We start from the raw sequence: 23231 nt of genomic DNA on the forward strand, positions 1-23231 counted from the left end.
GCACTCACTGTGTGCTCATACTATGCTCCCAATGTGAGGTCACTGCACACTCACTGTGCGCTCATACTGTGGTCACAATTTGAGGTCACTGCACACTCACGGTGTGCTCATACTGTGGTCACAATGTGAGGTCACTGCACAGTCACTGTGCGCTCATACTGTGGTCACAATATGAGGTCACTGCACACTCACTGAGCGCTCATACTGTGGTCACAATATGAGGTCACTGCACACTCACTGAGCGCTCATACTGTGGTCACAATATGAGGTCACTGCACACTCACTGAGCGCTCATACTGTGGTCACAATATGAGGTCACTGCACACTCACTGAGCGCTCATACTGTGGTCACAATATGAGGTCACTGCACACTCACTGTGCGCTCATACTGTGAGCTCACCATGTGAGACCACTGTCATATCATTGTGTTAAACTCATTCTTTTAACTGTGATTTAAAAATTCTCTAATATTGGTCAGTAATATCAAAAACATGTAGAATTTCATCTTTTATTTCCTTCAAAGTATTTCCACAATTCGGTTTCCTTGTTCATTTTGATTTATTTTCAGTTTGGTGTTGGCATTTGACAGACATTTCAATTTAACAGATACATTCTGCTTCTGGTGTGGTTTTAATGACTCCTTTTCGATTCTTAACTTCGATTTCTTTGTTCCCTTGGAAAGACTTGACATCCTGAAACACAGAGAACAATATGTCATTGCAATCAGTTACTAACAACCTAACAGGTGAAAATAACTATAAGTTAAACAAAATATGAAACAAATCATGCATCCATGGTTCCACAAAACATGCTTGTATAGTTACTGAAATTTGATCCCGATGTAGTAATGTAGTCTAGTAATGATCTGATTTGGGAAGTATAACAAATCATAAATACTGATATGCAACCTAAAGCCAGGGACACACTTAACGACTAACTGAATCATTCTAAGACTGAACTGAAAACACTTATGATTTTAAATGCTGACTGTAAACACCAACTGAATGCACACGGCTCTGACACATTTGGGTGTGATCAGTTTTAAGTATCAAATTACATTCATAACCAGCCTTACAGTTGTGTAGTGTGTTCCTGGCTTAACTAATTAACTTAACTAATCTCAGCTGGCAAGATGGCTGGTTCACATGTACCTGACTAATTTGCTAACATGGGGCCAGGCCACAGTGCATATTGGTATTATAATATCATATTAGCATATGTGAATAGCAATTAAAGAAACCACTCACCATTTCTCCAGTGTAACAATTCCACAGTCAACAGTCCCTAACACAAATGTGCATCACAATAGTGATGTTTGTCTTATTCTTCATTGGAGTTTTACAGCAGTTGGAAACCATAGTGTTGGATTACTGCCATCTGCTGTCTCACTTTAACTTACTATATCTTAATTAAATTCGTCCTTCCAGTCCAGTCCTCTTTAGAAAATTAAACAAATATCTCCGTCCTTGGTCACTGTTTCCATATGTTACTATATTTTTAACATTATACTCTACTATAACTATTTCCCGTAGCTGATTCTTGAATAGTGATGTTTGATTCTTCTTCTGTTTTATGGTGGGTAGCACCAGCGTTAAGGTGCATTATCACCACCTTCAGTGTTGGAGTGTGGACCAAAGTTGACTTATTTCATAAAAGAAACCCTTCGTTCTCGTTATCAGTTCTGTACTTTTGAGATAAAGAAATAAGCTTTCTAATCTATAAGTGATTATACTTTTTTTTAGCTTTATTCCTTCCACTCCCACCATTCTAAGTTCCTTCTTCATTGTTTGTTTTTCATTAAAATACTTTTGACAAACACATAGATGTTCCACTGACTCCTCTTGTGGCAAACATAGAAATCATGATTATACCTTGTGTAACCTCCCCCTCCCCCCCAAAAAAGTAGCATTGTGAAAGACACATAGCACTATCGGGCGCAAGTGGGCCAGCTAGAAAAAGTTTTGGGGTCCTGAACATTCTGCGGTGAGCAAGAAAGAGAGATGTGCCATGTTTGTGCTCCATTTTGTCTTCACTTGTTTTGTTTATTAAAGATGAACCTGATCTTCATTTCATTATGCTTGTCTATAGTCTCATATTTCAAGTGTGCAACACTGCTCACATAATCCTGTTGGATGTTTATTTATTCATTTTACTCACACTGTGAGGATCACAGTATGAGGATCGTTTGAGTTCATAATGAGCTCATGTATTACTCACACCGTGAGGATCACAGTATGAGGATATTTTGAGTTCACAATGAGCTCATATACTACTCACACCGTGAGGCTCACAGTATGAGGATCGTGTGAACTCACAATGATTTCATATACTACTCACACCGTGAGGATCACAATATGAGGATCGTGTGATGTCACTGTGATCATCGCATGATCTCACGTGTTGACTGAGAATACAAGTAATCACAGAATTTTTTGATGATCGACTACTTCAAAGCTTGCCTGAGTGTAGGTGGTAGTTTTTCTTAGCAGCAGATAAAGTACGAGATCCATAAGCAATCACACAAAGGTTCTAATTTTGCTTCTGGTATAATACTACACCTAACCCTTGAGTTGACGCGTCTGTCTTCAAAATAAAAGGCTGTGAAAAGTCAGGGAAAGCTAATACAGGGGGCTGGAGCAAACAGTCAATTAGTTGTTCAAGAGTGCTCTGATTTTGTTCAGTTTAGTGCAGGAACAGGACATTATGGTGAGGCAAAGTCTGATTGCTGCAATGATTCTCTGACGTGAGCTATTTCAGCACTAAGTGTTTTGAGTGAAGCTACATAAGTTCTCAGTACTTTCAGTACTGTCAGCATGTTGAAAGTTGATTTTGGTACACTTTGAGTTGCACTGGACTTTTTATCAGTGGTTTCTCCACTAGATTGAATTGCATGGACAACAGTCATTGTGTGATGCACACTGGTTTTCTTTTTCTTTTGTCTTTCTGCCTCATTTGCACAAGCATTGTTTAATTTTTCCAACAGGGTCTCATCTGTGGTTTTCATGTCAAGAAGGAGGGGCTGCATGTCTACTTTAATGCTGTCACTTTGGAGACTGGTGTATGTAAGAACATGCTTTGAACTTATGCTGGATCATACTTGAGGCCTGATTCTGCTTCTTTTTTTGGACACAAACAAGATTTTCTGGAGGATATTCGGTGGTGTCTCTTTGTTACCTTGGCATTCAGAGGTAAGTTGCTTATAAAGTTCAGTTGCACTCTTTTCTTGGAAGTGAGAGCGCAGAATTCATCTGAGTATAGGTAGAGTCAGATTTGGTTTTCCTTCTAAATAACTTTGTAACTGTAAAATTGGAGAGATGGCGCGAATTACTGCATAAACAATCTCACACTCTGGGTAGCCTCTGCTCAGACCGTTCTCAATCTGGTTTTCTAAACTTGAAAAAGTTCATTTCTCTTTTTGACCTGGTTCACCGATTTGTCCAGAAATTTTGAAATCTTTGTGCCAGGGTGGACTTGAGTTGTGCGACATTCACTGAATGTTGGGGCTGGGCACTGCTTTGTTTTGTGCTCACTTCTTCCACTTGTTGAATTTCACTCAAATTTAGTTTCATTGCTCTTTTCAGCTCATCTAACTCCCAGCTCATCTAATTTATCTCTTTCAGTCTTGGCCTGTTGTCTCATTTTCAGTGACTGTATTCAGTTCTATAATTTTATCTCTCAGTCTTAACAGTTCAGACATGCCACCATCTTCTAGCTATCTTATGTCTTCGAAATGTTGGAGGATGTGAGAGATCAAGGATGTGCGAGATTTAGATAAAAATCTTCTGTTCAGGAATTCACAAACACGTAGAAGCTTGTCTTTGGATAGGGGATTTAGCATGGCGATAACCTCAACTTGTATTTCCTCATGCACTGTTGTTTCCATTTTGACACTGAGTAGTGGCTTACTTGAGACTGACTGAACTTGCCTGTTTCACCTGATGATCTCTGTGACCTCAGATCTATGGTCCTTTGTTTCTTTCTTGCCTTTACTGCAGGAACTCTTTCCACTTCACTGTTGACCTGGTTTGTTTTAGGGGATGTACTGCATCAGAAGCTGTCTGCCAGGTCAGTGACGACCGCCCTCCAAAGAGTAAATCCCAGCAGTGCCTCCAAATGTTATACTCCTGAAAAAGGGGAGAGAATTAATCAATCACACTCCATGATGCTTCGCCACCGTGAACTTTATGCATAATGTAGAAACATTGCGAGTTCTCCCCCAAGTGTTCGACAAGACACCACTAATCGATTGCACAACTTATTGGACTAAACTAATTGATTACAGATTAATCAACACTACTTAAATAACAAATTTGCATTTGATGAACCTCTTTAAACGGATTCAAAATAGCCTGAATATAGAATACTTTCAATGTTTTACAGATTTATGAATTTTTCAATATAATTATACAAACGCATATATTTCAATCTGTCACTTAAACGCTGTGATAAGGGTTACTGTAGGCTATAACATCTTGCTGTTTTCTAGTTAATAAGTGACTAACCAATGTAAAACATAATTGCCTGATAAGAGTCAGTGATAAGTGTCATTAAATAAAGCACTATATTAAAATGTGATGTTGGCTAATGTTGCATGATGTTTTACTTTCATAATACGTTCTGTCTTTCTGTCTCATGTAATGTACAGAGTCATTCAGTAACAGTTTGGATTAGGGGTAACAACAATGGAAAAATCTCCCATTTCTAATGGTAAATATATCACAGTCAAAGAAATTATATGTAATATAAAAAACCTACTCACATAAACCGAATAGAGTAAAATAGATATATTGTCACCCTGCTAGGTCATTATTGTAATATAAGTATATAAAAGTTGTGCAAGTGTACAACACTAATACCAATATACACTATACAGTATAATACAAAATTCACAAAAATGTAAATTAAACAATATACAAAACAATAAAAATGGTTTAAAAAAAATACAAAACTCAAATGTTTTAATGTGCTGGAATGAAATGTGATGTATGTGTGTATCATATTGTCTGTATAAGATCTTACAGAAGACTTTTGGGACATCATAAAAAAAAATTTGAGAATGGAAAATGATTTTGAGCTTTAAAATGTACAATTTGTTATAATATTTTCTGTTTTTGCACAGTGAAGGATGTCTTTCGCAGACTTTCTTTCTTTTCAGAAAGAAGGCACAGTAAAAATAAATGGACATCTTTATCAGTGGATAAAGAGGAGAAATTTGAATTTAAGGCCACAGAGATCCCTCTAAAGCCATGCTCAGGTAAATCTCTAGTTAGGTTGTGTTAGTAAATACAGCACATTTAATGCATAATGCTATCTATATATAATATAATCAAAGCAATTCTCTCTTATTCCCGCTTTGTTTTCTCAATAGTTTTGTAGATCAAAGATTATATACAAACAGACATGCTGAAGGAGGCCTATCTGAACCTGCTCTCTCTGCGCCTGGAACTCCAGCGAGAACAGCGCACTCTGGGGGAAGGAGCTTCTCATACGAATCTGGTTAATAAAGAGAAAGACCTCAGTCTGCTCTATGGCGCACTAAGGAACAAAATGTTTGTTATTATACACAACTCCAGTGCTCTGCCCTCATGCAATAAAGAGCTGCTGGTGTATGTGGCCACCATTATCCTGGAGGAAGAGAAGAGACAGGGAGAGCCAGGAGCGATGCAGGGATTGAGGGATGTATGGAGGGATGTGGTACTAAACGGGGTTCAAGATACACTGAAGAAAGTTCATCTGGACAGCCTTGAGCAGAACGCTTCCTGGCTGGCAGTGCATCTGAGGCTTCTGGGTAAAGCTGTGGTGGAGGATTTGGAGAGAGTGAAGACTGAGCTTCAGAGCTCATATCCAGAAGATTTTAATGTGTTTGAAACTTATGTGTCCTGCTATCACGAGGCTGTCGGAGAGCATCTAAAGAGACTTCTGGAAAAGGTGACAGAGCTGAAAGATTATTATGCTCTTCTAGAGTTCATTATTCATCCCTACCCTAGGTGAGGTTTTAAGAGAAAAACACAGAAATATCTGAATGACACTTAATTGCTTAATTCATGTTTCAGTTGAATTGTATCTCTTTTGCATTCCACAGTGATCTGAGAGGCCATGAGAGAGCCCTTATAATAGAGGAGGACCTGAACAAAATAAAAACCTCTTACTGTGATTGCCAAATGGTAAGCTACGGCAAGGAAAGATAGTTTAGAAAATTCAAAATTGATACAATACATAAGTATTAGATTTTTGTTTTACATCAATTTGCTTTATTGTGATGCCATATTTGATATCAGGAGGACTTTAAACATGCACTGGAGAATTTCATCATGCTTGAACAAGAAGTGTGGAAAAAGAAGAAATCTCCTGATAGAACTAAATAGATATATACATGGACATCTGTCAGGTCGGGACTAATCTTATCATTCAAGTGTGATCAAAACCTTTGATTGATTCTATAATAATTAAAATCTAATTTGTTTTTGTATTTATTGAATTAATTATCAAGCATTATAAATTCCATACAGAGTTCATGTTTGACATTTACCCATACCTAAGTCTTTATAATTGCTCCTATTGATTTGTCTGTTAGCTTATAGCGAGTTATACTGGGAATCTTGAGAAGATTGAGAAGAATCTGGGAAAGTCAGTTGTACACTATTGTTTAGAGGAGCTAAATCCATTTTACACAAGGTTTGTATCACAGAATTATTATAGATTAACTTGAGATCACTTCTGCATCTTTCCTTCTCTGACAGTTTCCTTCTGTTTTAGATTTGAAAAAGAGTTTTCACAGCACACTGTCTCTCTGTTGAGCTCTGACCTGCTGGACTGCTGTATTTGGGTAGAATATCACATGACCTACATCAACAGTTTCAATTCACTCAAGTAAGTCCACCATGAGAAGAACACTGCCCTTTTGAAAAAGGAGAACACTTTAGCATACTTTCCGTTAAAAGATCATACTTAGTTGTGAACTGAATTTAGTGTTTTCAAACACTTAAATGCATGTTATTTACAATTAAATGAAAATGTACTATAGTTTAAATTAATTGTCAGGGTTTGGCAAGGGAGGACCCAGATGCAGAATGAACAGGGGGAACAGAGTTTAAAGGGGTCATATGATGCGATTTCAATTTTTCCTTTCTCTTTGGAGTGTTACAAGCTCTTGGTGCATAAAGAAGATCTGTAAAGTTGCAAAGACTAAAGTCTCAAATCCAAAGAGATATTCCTTATAAAATTTAAGAGTCAGCCACGCCTACCTAAAACGGCTCGTTCTAACACGCCCCCACATGTCTACGTCACGATGTGGGAAGATTGGCATAACACTGCCCAAATGTTCATGCAAAGAAAGAAGGCGTAACTTTTATTCTCGCTGTAGTATTGTTGCCGCCGCCACCGACATGTCGTGGAGACGCTGTTTCGTTGTGAAAGCGAAACTACTTTGTTTGGCCTTCCAAAAGAGGACTATATCCGCTTCGTCATGCCTAGAGCTTATCCGTGCTGGTCGCTGAAGAAATACATCAACTTCGTCATCATCATCATCAACTGCCGGATCGGCTTTCCCTGTGGACGAAGCGGAGTCCAGCCCGGGGTCATCACATGTGGGTGCCGCAAGCCCGCAGGCCGCTCCTTCGTCAAATCTGCCGACCGCGCCGTTCTTAAGCCCGCCAGCCTCCTTTCACTCAGCCTGCCGGCCGTTCCTCACTCTAGGCCGCTGTGTTTCATTGTGAAAGCGAAACTACTTTGTTTGGCCTTCCAAAAGAGGACACGACTAGAAATCAGTGGTTAAGTTGTATTTACAATACTGCTACACAACAGTTCAACTAAAATATTTAGATGTGTGCAGCACATTTTATGGAGGACTGTTTCCTGATCCTGGGAGAGTAGACTACAATGCCGGCTGTTCTGACTCAGACTGTAAGTACGTTTTTGTTATATTTAAAGAATTTGCCACTGGTGATTCAAACGCGAGTTTTGGGCAGTGTAGAGTAGCGCTTGTTGTTTGTCATTTCTCTGATCACAAATGCAGACATGGTTTTATGTTACACTCCGGCCTGACAGGGCATCAGAGTTTGACAAGGGGCATAACATTTCCGTCACACGCTTGTGCTATTCGGCCAATCACAATGCACTGGATAGCTGGCCAATCAGAGCACACCTCGCTTCTCAGACTGATGAGCTTTGTAAAAATCGACATGTTTCAGAAGGGCGGGGCATTGAGGAGCAACAATAATGTACAGTATGTAGAAAATAATGTGTTTTTTAACCTTAAACCGCATAAACACATTTCATTACACCAAATAATGTTCTTTTTAGCAACATCATATGACCCCTTTAACAAAAATGGAACAAAAGGACGAGGCAGGAAGACAGTCCACACAATAGGGCAGGGCACACGACAGGAGAACAAGTTGGTCAGGGATGGGGGTAGCTCCAGACTCGGTGGCAAAAGGGGACTAGGTAGCAGCTCAAGGAACCACAGGCTTGGCCCTGGGGATGGTAACTCCTGAAGCACCAAAAAGTCTGTCAGGTCAGAAGAATCAGCGACCAAGGAGTACTCAGGAAGCAGGGCAGGAACCAACACGACAGACACACACAAAGACAAGACAACAGGAGAGACAAGACATAGACACACAAAAGTAAAAATGTGCAAAAAATATGACTAGGGAGAAAAAACTAATAAAACTGAAAGGAAAAACAAGAGTAATAAAATAAATACTAGAAATAATAAACTGGAACTTATGAAAACAAAAGGATAACAATAGGAAAAAGCTAGGAATAAATGACTAGAACTACAAACAAAAAAGACAAGACAGCAACCTTTCTGAAAACTAAACTTGAACACAATCAGACAAACAAGGACTATACAAGGGGGCATGGTAACCGAAAACGAGGAGGCAGGACAAGGTGAGCACATGGCCAACACAAACAAAGACATAACCATGTGCTCAGGCACAAGACAAACAAAGAGACATTAAACAAAGACAAGACTGACAAGGCTGTCAGGGCAGGACCCTGGCAATAATATGAAATGCAATTACAAACCCGATTCCAAAAAAGTTGGGACACTGTACAAATTGTGAATAAAAACAGAATGCAATGATGTGGAAGTTTCAAATGTCAATATTTTATTCAGAATACAACATAGATGATATATCAAATGTTTAAACTGAGAAAATGTATCATTTTAAAGGAAAAATAAGTTGATTTTAAATGTCATGGCATCAACACATCTCAAAAAAGTTGGGACAAGGCCATGTTTACCACTGTGTGGCATCCCCTCTTCTTTTTATAACAGTCTGCAAACATCTGGGGACTGAGGAGACAAGTTGCTCAAGTTTAGGAATAGGAATGTTGTCCCATTCTTGTCTAATACAGGCTTCTAGTTGCTCAGCTGTCTTAGGTCTTCTTTGTCGCATCTTCCTCTTTATGATGCGCCAAATGTTTTCTATGGGTGAAAGATCTGGACTGCAGGCTGACCATTTCAGTACCCGGATCCTTCTCTGCAAACGTCTGGGGACTGAGGAGACAAGTTGCTCAAGTTTAGGAATAGGAATGTTGTCCCATTCTTGTCTAATACAGGCTTCTAGTTGCTCAACTGTCTTAGGTCTTCTTTGTCGCATCTTCCTCTTTATGATGCGCCAAATGTTTTCTATGGGTGAAAGATCTGGACTGCAGGCTGGCCATTTCAGTACCCGGATCCTTCTACGCAGCCATGATGTTGTAATTGATGCAGTATGTGGTCTGGCATTGTCATGTTGGAAAATGCAAGGTCTTCCCTGAAAGAGACGACGTCTGGATGGGAGCATATGTTGTTCTAGAACTTGGATATATCTTTCAGCATTGATGGTGCCTTTCCAGATGTGTACGCTGCCCATGCCACATGCACTCATGCAACCCCATACCATCAGAGATGCAGGCTTCTGAACTGAGCGCTGATAACAACTTGGGTTGTCCTTGTCCTCTTTAGTCCGGATGACATGGCGTCCCAGTTTTCCAAAAAGAACTTCAAATTTTGATTCGTCTGACCACAGAACAGTTTTTGCCACGGTCCATTTTAAATGAGCCTTGGCCCAGAGAAAACGCCTGTGCTTCTGGATCATGTTTAGATATGGCTTCTTTTTTGACCTATAGAGTTTTAGCCGGCAACGGCGAATGGCATGGTGGATTGTGTTCACCGACAATGTTTTCTGGAAGTATTCCTGAGCCCATGTTGTGATTTCCATTACAGTAGCATTCCTGTATGTGATGCAGTGCCGTCTAAGGGCCCGAAGATCACGGGCATCCAGTATGGTTTTCCGGCCTTGACCCTTACGCACAGAGATTGTTCCAGATTCTCTGAATCTTTGGATGATATTATGCACTGTAGATGATGATAACTTTAAACTCTTTGCAATTTTTCTCTGAGAAACTCTTTTCTGATATTGCTCCACTATTTTTCGCCGCAGCATTGGGGGAATTGGTGATCCTCTGCCCATCTTGACTTCTGAGAGACACTGCCACTCTGAGAGGCTCTTTTTATACCCAATCATGTTGCCAATTGACCTAATAAGTTGCAAATTGGTCCTCCAGCTGTTCCTTATATGTACATTTAACTTTTCCGGCCTCTTATTGCTACCTGTCCCAACCTTTTTGGAATGTGTAGCTCTCATGAAATCCAAAATGAGCCAATATTTGGCATGACATTTCAAAATGTCTCACTTTCAACATTTGATATGTTATCTATATTCTATTGTGAATAAAATATAAGTTTATGAGATTTGTAAATTATTCCATTCCTTTTTTACTCACAATTTGTACAGTGTCCCAACTTTTTTGGAATTGGGTTTGTACATTAGTTGAAGAACTTTTTTAAGTACATCTTTAGAAGCATTTCATAATTCGTTCTGTTCTTTTTGAAATGTGATGTTATAATATGTTTAATCTCAGTCTTCTGAGTCCCTGTGTAAGTGCATTTTGTGACACACATGTATGTCAATCATTGCTGTTGTTACAGAGAGAATGTGCAGTGCTATAAGGAGAGCTGTTCAGCTCAGGTGGAAAAGCTGGAGAAAGAGGTAGACAAGAGGTAGGTCAAAGACAGACCATGATGGTACATCTGATGGTTAAAATCTGAGGTCAAGGTGGGCATATATATATATATCACAGAGATATGGAGGAATTCAGCATTACATTACTTGCTCACCAGTGGATCCTCTGCAGTGAATGGGTGCCATCAAAATGATAGACTGTAATTGATAGACTGGAGTCATGTGTATTACTTGTATATTATTGTGATGTTTTTATCAGCTGTTTGGACTCTCATTCTGATGGCACCCATTCACTGCAGAGAATCCACTGGTGAGCAAGTGACATAATGAGACATTTCTCAAAATCTGTTCTGATGAAGAAACTAATCAACATCTTGGATGGCCTGCAAGTGATTACATTTTCAGCTTATTTTAATTTTTAGATGAACTATTCCTTAAAGTTCCTCCTAATCTGAAAAAACTAGTCAAGAGCGTATTACATTTACATTTGAAGATTTAATTTATAACTAACTACAATTTATTTTACTCCCCAAAGCCTTACATGGATGGCATGATGACAAAAAAATGGTTGAAAACAGATGAAGATTTTAAAGAAGTGGTTTCTAGAATAGAGAATTATTCTGGGCTCTGTAAATCCATGAGAGCTCCATCAGCTTAAGTGAGTCTTCTCTCATCTGCTCAGAGATGCTCTCTAATAACAGCTGCTGTAAACACACTGTCTGTATTTACAGATTTTCGTGAATGATGTGCACTATTACGCAGCCAAAGAATATGTCTCCCAGCTGATGAAGAAAAAATATTCATGCAAAAAAAAATAAAAAATGAAGATGCTGCCATAAAAATTAGAGAACAGTGGAATGAACTTAAGAAACTATTTGTATATATGGTAAGATACAGTTCAGTATCAAACAATGTGAAATATACAACTGTATTTTTCAAGGTAGATGCAATGAAAATATTCTTCTGTACTCAGGGATCATCCTTAAAGTGGCTTTATCCACTGGGAGATTACCTTAGTGACATTATTGGAATGGAAAATGAGAAAAATATAAAAGATCTGTTAAATGCATTGGTTAGTAATTAACCAGACATCAGGTAAGTGTTATAAGAACTTTGACTCTATTACTATTTCAAAACAATACATTGTTTTGTTCACTTTACTAATACATGTAGTATAGCTATCAAATATCAAATAGACTTTATTAACCACATAAACACTTAAACTAGTCTAACATACACATACACACGCACACACACACACACACACACACACACACACACACACACACACACACGCATACAGTTGGTATAGGAAAAGGAGTTAAAGTTTAAGCAGTAAAAAGAAGAGAAATAAAAATATGAAGCTATGGTACCATTTGATATTCAGCAGATCTCCAGCCTGAAGGGAACATCAGTTTCTTAGTTCAAACACACCTTTGTAAAAAGGCGCAAATGATACCTAATGTATCAATTAATAAGACTAAGTTTGATACTTGCACGTCTTGTCTGTCTGAAAGAGAGGCTTGATGCAATCTGAAGGCTCAAGTTGATCTTTGCTGAAGTTGGTTGATGAAAAAGAACCAGTTTGAGTCGGAGAATCCCGGTGAATGGAAAGTCAAGGCCGAAGTCTGGCGCAAACTTAGGGTGTCCTAGGATCTAAGCAAACCGCAGACTGGAGGCGGGTCACTGATGTGAGGCCTTTAAGGTCTGAGAAGACTCACGCCTTTCAAGATGGGCTTGTCCAATGAGAAAGGCTGAAATCCCAAGTGGGAGTTTGGAAATACTGGGGAGTTTTATGACCCTTTGTGTGAAAGCATGGTAATTTGCATATGGAACTTGAATCGAAATTACTAAAGATTCTCAGAACACTAATATATTGCCTATGTACCAACATATAATATACACTCTCGTTTAGATCATCAGAAGACGAATTCATAGATACTGAACATGGTAGGATTACATATAGGTAATATGACAGGAACGGGCGGTTCCATCGTAAGCCTGCATAAACAGTATACAATATAAAAGACAACATACACAATGTCCTGAAGGATATGTGTGTTCATTCAAAGAAAGGTTTTACTATGAATTAATTAGAGAAGAGTCCATTTTTACTGTGCATTGTGTCTCTTCCTATGGAAAATGTAGTGATTTTCTCTACCCACATTCCTTTGGGCAATAAAACCAGTAATATCAGCATTGGTTGCCATGGTGACCAGGGGCCTGGTGTTTTCAGACATGCTGGCACCCAGTATGTTTATTGGGTGAGGGGTCTGTGACGATTTGTTAATCTAATGAATAACTGATTTGTTAAATCAAATGAAAAATGGTCTGATTGGTCCAGACTCTACACTGTAGTGAAATAAACAACATATTTATATATGATTTGACCGTTTATTTCAATAAATATAAAAAATCTAAAAGGTGTGTATTATAACCGAGAACTACATGACCACTTCACAGTTGGTTGTGTTACTGTAAGTAATTTTCCTCAAATGCTATTGAAGTTAGAAAAGTGTATACCAATGTCATATGTAACTTTAGAGACGGTCCCTAGATTTGTGACTATCGAATGCCCGGAAATGACACCTCTGGCCGTTCCGTTGGGTCGTTTGTAAAGTCACAGATACTGTACGGACAATACGGCTCAATTTTTCTATGTATCTTGCTCTGTTGAATGGCAAAAGTGACTTTACTTGGCTATACTGGATTTACACCGTGCATTTCCTGTCAGTGGGAAAGCCGCGCCCCCAGCTATCACAAGACCTGACCAAGTCCATGGTTGACACCCTCTCATTAGCATGTTGTGCAGAGGAAAAATAAATGCGGAACTACATTCAGAAATAAATGAGTGATCAAAGGAAAATAAATAGGATGAGTTTAGCATTTCCTTAAACATTATCCATTTGCCCACCAATTTATTTTATTCATTTGCCTACTTTAATCACATGTTTAATTATCTCTATATGTATTTAAACAAGAATTTGTGTATTTATACACACATTTATTTATTTATTTGCATATTTATTTATTGTTTTTGCAGGTTTCGTCCTCCTTAGGTTTGGTCGTCCATAGTTTGTACTTATACTTGCCAATAGAGGGAGACATTAAACTATAGATGCAAGATTTGCATTTCCTCCATATTGCCTATAATCATGCATAAAGAGACTTGGTGGATTCAGTCTGTTAATCTATTGTGATATCAATCGTAAATGTGAATTATAAAACAAAATGCTGGACAAAACTGAGTGTGTGCTGTGCAATATTAACTCAGGTGGACTCAGCCCTTGCAACAAAACCTATTGGTTGGTTGGTTGGTTATTCATATGTTGTCCCTCCCTCTTCTCTCGTTTAATGCAAATTTTAAACCTGTTTTTTTGCCTAGACCTAATATACTTTCTGATTTTTATCAATGAACAAAACATGTAGATAAAAATAATTTTCACCTGTAACTACAGTGTGTTATTGAACGGATATTTCCTTTTACATACTTTTGCAGTGTTTTTGAGATATTTATAGAGATTCTGATGTGAGATGCCATTTTTGTTTACATATTCATGTTTGATTTTGTTTTAATGTCTTAACTATGAGGTGATCCACAGTTTCTAGAATTAGATGTCATGAAATGGGTAGGAGGGAATTTTAAAGATATCTGTAGTTTAGAGATTGAATGCTATAGGTCTCTGGCTCGCCCACAAGTCCTCTTCAGTTAAAAATGACACTTTGCTCACCTCCTCTCACCTCCACATAAGCATCTCTATCGTTTTAGCTTCCTACAAATTCATTATCCCACTTTTTCTCCAACTTGCCCTACTTGACGTGATCACAGGTCTGAATATTTGCCTTTTTTCCTCCTCTCCTGTCTCTCAAGAGGATGCAGCTTATTCAAATATCTTCTAGCTGATTTGTATACAGAGACTGGAGGCAGCTGATGACTCCTACAAATTCATTATCCCACTTTTTCTCCAACTTGCCCTACTTGACGTGATCACAGGTCTGAATATTTGCCTTTTTTCCTCCTCTCCTGTCTCTCAAGAGGATGCAGCTTATTCAAATATCTTCTAGCTGATTTGTATACAGAGACTGGAGGCAGCTGATGACGTCCTGGGTGTCATGTCATTGTGAAGATGTGTTTTTGTGTGTGTATGTGTATGAAAATGCATGTCAGGGCTGCTGTCTCTGGTGCTCAGTAAGTATTATATTTAGCTCATCATAGCGTTTCTGATGTCAGACATGTTCCAGCTCTCTCTCTCTCTGTCTCTTACCTCGCCTTACCTTATCATGCAGAGCAGGAGTCACACTGAGATACAGCACACACATGTGTGTAACCAACACATCAGTCAAATGCTATCAGGTTTATTGAAAGTCTCACAAGGCTCACCAGACCCACTTTATATCACTGTTCTTCACTGGAGGGCTAATGAGGCTAACACCAGTTGCAGTATTTAACACTGACATTGTGCTGATGGAACAAAACACAAGTTGAAAAAGACACATGCAAACCTAAAGCCAGACATATATTTGGAAAGAGATCTTTCCTTCTCTCAGTCACTTTTTTTACACATTTCTTACATATTTATGCTCCATATGGAGGTTCTGTTTCTTATCAGACAAAGAGCTTTGATTACTATTACTATTGCACAGCATCTGTGTTTTTCCAGTCATCCCTAAACTTAGCTGCACCAATGCATAATATTCACCCTAACAACCATCCAGAACACACAAGCAGCCACTTTTACACAGGCAAACACCACTGTTTCTTCAAACACACATAAAAATTCATTTTGCTTTGAAATCTTAAATTTTTAAAATCTTGTTTTAATGGCTAACGAGGGCTGAGCACTGGTTCAAATGTTGATTATTGCTTCACTAAGAATAAGAGAAGACTGCCCTAGTTTTCTACTCTCATTTTTAGAAACAGCAACATTACACTTCAAAAGAAACCTGTATTCAGCTGTAACACTGCCATTCATCTGTTTGTTAGTTCTTAGTTTCAGAAACTCCTGTAACTATGGTGTTCTTTGTATCCTGTGAGTATATTACAAAAATATAGCTGCAAGCAGCAATTAAGAGGCTAAGCACAACAGGGGCAAAATGAGAAGCCATTAAATACATTTTAATAAGATTGTAGTAAAAAAGGCTATCTAGTAATATGATTTTATTGTTTATCTCTTTTAACTTGTAGGTATTACCAAACTGATGTAGTGTTTAGTGTGAGGTCACTGAGGTGACAATGACACACATAAGTTTGGTGTCAATATGTCAAAGCAGAGACACAGCCTCAGGACCAGTTTGGCATCATGCCATCAAATTTGTCAATGCGGTAAACAAAAACTGTTTTGTCTATCGACATGAAATCCATAACTTTTTGCCAGTATGGTCTGAAGATGAACTGATTTGAATTTGGTGAAAATTGGACCAACGGTCTAGGAGGAGTTAGAAAAAAGTAAGTTTTCATCATAAATCAAAAAGGTGGACAAGACGTTCAGCCGATTATGGCGTAACTGGTATAGAGGGTATGCATTGACGTCACTTTCCCGCCGAAATACGCCCCCTCAGCCGGACTGAGTGGCAAAAGAGCTGCTGCATGAATGGATTTAATAGGGAAACTGTGAAAACGTGAGTAAAACAAACAATAATCAGTTTAAACTAAAAGTCGTTGGACTCGATATAATGTTCCTTACAAATTACCAAAGATGCAGCCAGGAATTGTGTTTCCTGACATTTATATGAAAACCAAAGCTGCCAGTCTTTTTGCTACTCAGTGGGGGGAACCGCAGTCACTCCAGCTGACGGTGACGTCACGTGCATACCCTCTATTGATGTTCTCGGCATGATCCAACGAATCTATCAAGACCAGTCTCATGACAATAGGAAAAACTAATCAAAAGTTATTAGCATTTTTTCGAATTTTTAAATAGATATTGACCACAAGGGGCAATGCACATACACATATTCGTAAGAATACATTTTACGACAAAGTTCAAAATGGCCGACAAGATTTTTTGCAAAATTGGCTAATTTTTTTCTGTTATTTGAGAACGGTTTGACTTAATCAACTTAAATTGAACTTTTTGTCGGTATGGTCTGAAGATGATCTGGTTTGATTTTCATGAAAATCATAGCAACAGCCTAGGAGGAATTCTAAAAAGTAGTGTTTTTTTTTGTTTTTGTTTTTTTGAAAAATTCTAAAACATTACAAAAAAAAGTTCTTGCCTGATTACACTTCTGCACTAAAGCAAATAACTTCCTGTTTTAACCTGTTTATCTTTTGCACAATACTACATAGACATTAATTGAGTATGTCTTTATTTATTGTTCCCTGTGAAGTGTTGTATTTATAGCCTGTGTCTACTGGTTATGTGTGTTAATTATTGGTCTTGTAAAGACCTGTCATGCATTAAACATCAGCTGAATTGTAGCTCTGGAGACTGTATTTTGCTTCTTCCTCTGCCATGCAGATGAGAATGACATGACTAACTTAACTGACAAACATCTGTCGCAAGCATGCAGATACACAGGGGAACTTTTTGCTTGTGAGAAGCTAATTTTGCTGATGCAAATGTACAGTTTTGCATACATAATAGGTCTACAGCCAGACGCAAAACAAAGGACTGAAGTGAAAAGAGCACAGCTTTGCAAACAACCACGGCTGACATGAACAGGGATAAATGAAATTGTTTTCTTGCATGAAATCCTGCATCCCTCCATCAGAGATGTGCTCTCTTCCTCAAATGCGCTTGTGTCTGGGGATGAAATCAAAACTGAGCTAGTTTCGCTCCCTTTGCTGTCAGAGAGAAAGATTGTGATTGAGAGTCACCATCGAGAGCTGAACTGCATTATGGGTAAGAATAGACAGAATTGGTAACAAAGGCAGAAGTGTAGCCCTCAAGTCCCAATGCGTCTCATTTGATTCAGTTTTATCTTGATGGTGTATTTTTAAAAATCAATAATAACATGAGAAAATGAATTGACCTAGATTGATCCAAAGCAGGCAGATTCACACTTCATGACTTAGTTTCCATTCAGATACCCAGAGGCAGTATCTTCTGAGTTGAGTGTTTATATGCTGTCTGACTGGATCCCTTTGATGTAAAAGTATAAATATTGTTTGGCAGTTGAATATGCCTCTATGCTCCCTAAATGAAAATAAATTAACAAGGATAGGTTTCACATTTTATGTGGCACCAAATGAACTGACCCTTCTGATCTTTATGTCATTGTGTAAGCTGACCTAAGCCTCACCCTCAGTTCACCGAAAGGCTTATAATAGAGTTCTCATGAATGCTGTCTTCACAAACAAGCACTGACAGACAAGTGACAAGCTCTTCATGATCCATCTGTCACCTGAGCCAAACCTGCCTGAGTAGGTGTAACAGACTACACAAATAAGCAAATGCATATACACTACCAGTCACACAGTGAGAGAAAACAGAGAGGTGTGAAACTAATCAGTGTGCACCAAGGTCACGAGATCATCAAAAGGATGATGTTTAGGAAACTGTCTATTCAGTGTCAGTGTCATGTCACTGATCCACATATCAACAATAATTTTTCCAAAAGATACAGAACCCAAACCAGAGTTTGGTTAAATCAATAGAGAGAAAAGAAAATGTGCTGTTTTCTGATTCTGAAGTTTATGATGGTCAAATATACGTATATAGCGATATCACATGAGCATGAGTATTGCAACTCTAGATGCGCAGACTGATAGGTAATTTACATGCAATCTGCTAGCAATCACATCATTTACTACATGACACAAACTGCTGAATCTGTTGATTCTTCAGTCAATGTGATTGCCTGTTCAATATTTATATAGTGTGGTCCTGTGTTGATGGTAAGCTGGTTTTGAATCATGCTATCAGAGTTCCTCTAAACTCTCCACCTCCCCCAGCTCCACCTGTCTAGATTTGCTATGGGATATAGGTATGCCTATTTGTGTATCAGCAGAAAAGATACATTTATACTAAAATAAATAAAACAACTTGAATTCTCCCTCATTTATATAGGCTAACTGAGACATAGTAATTCAAAAAAGACCTTAAAATGCCACATAACCAAAACTCAAAACTTGTTATAAATCTGTTCCTTTACAAGAAATGTCTGAATAAAACCAATTCACTAAAATGAATCGAATTTTCCAATTTTATTAATGAGAGATAGATTGCTGAACCATTTCCACAGCGTTACTATATTCTAGTAGCTTTAATAGTGTAGACTGTCATCAGTGTGGGGTGATCCACAGTTTCTAGAATTAGATGTCATGAAATGGGTAGGAGGGAATTTTAAAGATATCTGTAGTTTAGAGATTGAATGCTATAGGTCTCTGGCTCGCCCACAAGTCCTCTTCAGTTAAAAATGACACTTTGCTCACCTCCTCTCACCTCCACATAAGCATCTCTATCGTTTTAGCTTCCTACAAATTCATTATCCCACTTTTTCTCCAACTTGCCCTACTTGACGTGATCACAGGTCTGAATATTTGCCTTTTTTCCTCCTCTCCTGTCTCTCAAGAGGATGCAGCTTATTCAAATATCTTCTAGCTGATTTGTATACAGAGACTGGAGGCAGCTGATGACGTCCTGGGTGTCATGTCATTGTGAAGATGTGTTTTTGTGTGTGTATGTGTATGAAAATGCATGTCAGGGCTGCTGTCTCTGGTGCTCAGTAAGTATTATATTTAGCTCATCATAGCGTTTCTGATGTCAGACATGTTCCAGCTCTCTCTCTCTCTGTCTCTTACCTCGCCTTACCTTATCATGCAGAGCAGGAGTCACACTGAGATACAGCACACACATGTGTGTAACCAACACATCAGTCAAATGCTATCAGGTTTATTGAAAGTCTCACAAGGCTCACCAGACCCACTTTATATCACTGTTCTTCACTGGAGGGCTAATGAGGCTAACACCAGTTGCAGTATTTAACACTGACATTGTGCTGATGGAACAAAACACAAGTTGAAAAAGACACATGCAAACCTAAAGCCAGACATATATTTGGAAAGAGATCTTTCCTTCTCTCAGTCACTTTTTTTACATACATTTAATTTATGCTTTGATTGGAGGTTTGGTTTCTTCTTAGACAAAGAGCTTTGATTACTATTGCACAGGATCTGTGTTTGTTTTTCAAACATCCCTAAGCTTAGATGCAGAACTTGCACCATGCCTTCACATTCACCCTAACAACCATCCAGAACACACTTGCAACCGCCTAGCAATGCCATAGCAACTATATAGAATACCCTAGCAACCACTTTTTCCAACATTTTTTTCAAACATAAAAATCCATTTTGCTTTGAAGTCTTACATTTTTCAAACCTTCGTTTAATGGCTGACGAAGGCTGAGCACTGGATCAAATGCTGATTATTGCTTCACTAAAAATAAGAGAAGACTGCCCTAGTTTTCTACTCTCATTTTTAGAAACAGCAACATTACACTTCAAAAGAAGCCTGTATTCAGCTGTAACACTGCCATTCATTCATCTTCATTCGTTAGTTCTTAGTTTCAGAAACTCCTATGGTGCTCTTTGTATCCTGTGAATATAGTAAGCAACAGCAATTAAGGGTAATTAAAGGCATTTTAAGATGATTTTAGTGAAAATGGCTGACAAATCATAAATACAATCACTAGTAATATGATTTAAATGCTTATCACTTTTGACCAATAGCTGTTACCAAACTGATGTGGTGTTAAGTGTGAGGTGACAATGGCACACAAAGTTTGGTGTCAATATGTAAAAATTTGCAGAGATACAGCCTCAGATGTTTGGCATCATGCCATCAAATTTGTTCGATGCAGTAAACGAAAACCGTTTTGTCTTTTGACACAAAATCCATAACTTTTTGCAGGCATGGTCTGAAGATGAACTGATTTGAATTTTGAGAAAATTGGACCAACCGTCTGGAGGAGTTAGAAAAATTAGGCTAGGCTATCAACATAAATCTAATGGTGGACAAGAAGTTCCGATTATGGCATAATTGGTATTGATGTTCTCGGCATGATCCAATGAATCTGTCAAGACCAGTCTCATGACAATAGGCAAAAATAATCCAAAGTAATAAGCATTTAAATTTTTTTTTAAAATAATTATTGATCACAAGGGCCGCTGTCCTGAAATGTTTTGCAACAAGCTTTTTGGCGAATTTGTTCGTGTGCTATTTGAGAACGGTCTGAAAACTTTTTTTGTCTGTATGGTCTGAAGATGATCTGGTTTGATTTTCATGAAAATCAGAGCAACAGCCTAGAATGAGTTCTAGAAAGTAGTTTTAATTTTTTTAAATTTTATTCTAAAATATATTTATCCATATTTTTCCCTGCCTGATTACACTTCTGCACTAAAGTAAATAACTTCCTGTTTTAACCTGTTTACCTTTTGCACAATATTACACTAACTGAGTCTGTATTTATAGTTCCCTGTGAAGTGTTGAATTTATAGCCTGTGTCTACTGGTTATGTGTGTTCATTATTGCTCTTGTAAAGACCTGTCATGCATTAAACATCATCTGCATTGTGGCTCCAGAGACTGTATTTTGCTTCTTCCTCTGCCACGCAGACGAGAAATGACATAACTAACTTAACTGACAAACATCTGTCGCAAACACACTCAGGGGAACTTTTTGTTTGCGAGAAGCTAATTTTGTTGATGCAAATGTACAGCTTTGCATACATAATAGGTCTACAGCCAGAAGCAAAACATAAGACTGAAGTGAAATGAGCACAACTTTGCAAACAACCATGGCTGACACGAACAGGGATGAATTAAATTGTTTTCTTGCATGTAATCCTGCATTTGTTGACCCTGAAACAACCTTTCTCTCTTTCGTTCTCCCTCCATCAGAGATGTGCTCTCTTCCTCAAATGTGCTTGTGTCTGGGGATGAAATCAAAACCGAGCTTGTGTCGCTCCCTGTGCTGTCAGAGAAAGATCGTGATTGAGAGTCACCATTGAGAGCTGAACTGCATTATGGGTAAGAACAAACAGAATTGGCAACAAAGTGTAGCCCTCAATTCCCAATGCGTCTCATTTGATTCAGTTTTATCTTGATGGTGTAGTTTTAAAAATCAATAATAACACAAGAAGATGAATTGACCTAGATTGATCCAAAGCAGGCAGATTCACACTTCGTGACTTACTTTTCATTCAGTTACCCAGAGGCAGTATCTTCTGGATTGAGTTTTAATATGTTGTCTGACTGGATCCCTTTCATGTAAAAGTATAAATGCTGTTTGACTGTTGAATATGCCACTATGCTCCATAAATGAAAATAAATTAACAAGACCTAATCTAATTAAGCCTCACCCTCAGTTCACCGAAAGGCTTATAATAGAGTTCTCATGAATGCTGTCTTCACAAACAAGCACTGACAGACAAGTGACAAGCTCTTCATGATCCATCTGTCACCTGAGCCAAACGTGCCTGAGTAGGTGGAACAGACTACACAAAAAAGCATATGCGCAGGCATATACAACCAGTCACACGGTGAGAGAAAACAGAGAGGTGTGAAATTAATCAGTGTGCACCGAGGTCACGGGATCATCAAAAGAATGACATTTAGGAAACTGTCTATATTCAGTGTCAGTGTCATGTCACTGATCCAATTCAAGTCAAGTCAAGTCACCTTTATTTATATAATGCTTTATAAAATATAGATTGTGTCAAAATAACTTTACATTGTTAAACTGGAAAATAGTGTGTTGATAATGTAGGAGGACAATAGTAAACACTCAATTTTTCAGTTAAAGTCAGTTCATTGTTGATCCAGTGATGTCATCATTCAACTCAGTTAGTTCTCTTCAAACAATGTCTGTGCAATCAAGCCGACAATATTGCCAGAAATTAATTGTCCCCAACTAAGCAAACCAAAGAAAAACACCTTGGGAGAAACCAGGCTTAGCCAGAAAAAATTCTCCTTTGGTCAGACGAAAACAGCATTATGTGGTTTAATTCCAGGCTGCAACACAAGTCAGATTGTGCAGAAGACTCGTCTGGTTCTCGTGGTCTTGTGTCGATGGCCGTCTAGTTGATGAGGTTTTCACAGAGGATCTGTCTAGGGCTCATCTAATTGAGATGTTCTATGCTGACATTCAGGGTTGTAGAAGTCGTCTCAAGGTGCTGATCCACCATCTAGTCTGGATACAGACTGGTTCTGGGTGACAGCCGTGACCATCTGATCTTGATACAGACTGGATCTGGGTGGCTACGGTGACCTCG

General features: G+C 38.4%; 1 long non-coding RNA gene and 1 pseudogene across 1 annotated transcript; one reads left to right on the top strand and one right to left on the bottom strand.

Moving 5' to 3' along the window:
- Window positions 1-539: 539 nt before the first annotated feature.
- On the bottom strand, window positions 540-1457 carry LOC107589595 (uncharacterized). Its single transcript, XR_001609688.1, has 2 exons — window positions 1248-1457; window positions 540-692 (listed from the first exon to the last, which is right to left on the bottom strand). It is a non-coding gene; the product is annotated as an uncharacterized lncRNA (long non-coding RNA).
- A 3225-nt stretch (window positions 1458-4682) lies between these two features.
- LOC107589573 (exocyst complex component 3-like) lies at window positions 4683-21955 on the top strand (annotated as a pseudogene).
- Window positions 21956-23231: the final 1276 nt, after the last annotated feature.

Source organism: Sinocyclocheilus grahami, unplaced genomic scaffold (assembly GCF_001515645.1).
Source record: "Sinocyclocheilus grahami isolate Dianchi unplaced genomic scaffold, SAMN03320097.WGS_v1.1 scaffold117.1, whole genome shotgun sequence".
Classification (NCBI taxonomy): domain Eukaryota; kingdom Metazoa; phylum Chordata; class Actinopteri; order Cypriniformes; family Cyprinidae; genus Sinocyclocheilus; species Sinocyclocheilus grahami.